General features: G+C 45.4%; 1 protein-coding gene across 1 annotated transcript in view; it reads left to right on the forward strand.

Moving 5' to 3' along the window:
- Positions 1 to 1,262, forward strand: part of LOC101847630 — a gene marked incomplete in the record, with an annotated part of 42,602 nt that overhangs the window by 30,825 nt on the left and 10,515 nt on the right.

Genomic DNA, 1,262 nt, shown 5'->3' on the forward strand with positions numbered 1-1,262 from the left:
GTGGGGACTGATGAGTTGGGGTGGGGAGTGGTTAAGAGTGGGGTTAAGCGTAGTGAAGGGATGAAGAATGAGGTTAGGGGGGTAGGGTGGGGGGGATGTGGGAATGAAGCATAAGTGGATGGACAATAAAACTGGAAGAAATTTGAAAATGCTGATGATGCTGAAGACGATGTCAGGTTCTGAATGTGTCTGTGTGTATGTGTGTATGTGTGTATGGTATGGGGGTGTGTGTGTGGGGGATGAGTTGTATTTTTATCAAATCTCTCCATCTGTGTTGGAATGGTGTATCCCTCTTATCATAGGTTGTCACGCATAAGCAGGGCCGAAGTAGGCTGCCTCGCAAATTATGGTCTAAATTGTATCAGTAAGTTACAAAAAACTTGCTACAATTACAGGTAAAGGATTATGCTTATGATTATTACATTAGTATTAATGATGATGATGATGATGATGATGATGACCCCCAAACTTACCCCCTTCCATTTAGTCTTTTCACGAAAAATGAATATGACATTTTTTTATGTGGTGATGTTGTAGGGAGGGTGCGAGGCATAAGGAAACCCGCTCTATTGGAGTGGGTATCTGTGTGTGCGTGTACGTGTGTATATATGTGTGTGTGTGTGTGTGTGTGTGTGTGTGTGTGTGTATGTGTGTGTGTACGTACGTGTGTGTGCGTGTGAGTGTGTATGTGTGTGTAGTGTATGTGTGTGTAAAAGTTTTGTGTCCCCCCCACCTCTCTCTCTGTCTCTCCCTCCCTCTCTCTTTCTCTTTCTCTATCTCTGTTTTCCCTCCCCCTTTATCAGTCTCTGTTGTTTTGTTTTGGTAAGTGTTTTTACGGCGCTCGCAACTGCATAAGGTTATATGAGCGCGCGGGACACGCCTAATATTTTCAGTTGGTAGGAAATTTTGAATTTTGCCCGGGTGGCGGCCGAAGACTACTCTTATCGATTTTAGACCACCAAGGGATCTTAAACGTGCGCAACTTGCACACGGACCCTCCGAGATTTTTCGCCATTGTCCAAGAAGGCTAGGTGTAGATCTTTCCTACCAGAAGATCAGGGGTGTGGCAGAAAGACAGCAGTTAGGAGGAGCCAAGGAGTAGCAGTAGAAAGGCTGCAGAAAGAGTCAGTAACCAAGGGGAGGGGGCAAAGTAGGTGAGGGGGTGGGGGCAGAAAGTGGAAACGAACGCAGACAATAGAACATTGCTAGAGAGCAGGAAAGGAGGTGAAAGGAGACAATTTTAGAGAAGGAAAGTTTTCGGT

This window comes from Aplysia californica, unplaced genomic scaffold (genome assembly GCF_000002075.1).
Source record: "Aplysia californica isolate F4 #8 unplaced genomic scaffold, AplCal3.0 scaffold01401, whole genome shotgun sequence".
NCBI lineage: Eukaryota > Metazoa > Mollusca > Gastropoda > Aplysiida > Aplysiidae > Aplysia > Aplysia californica.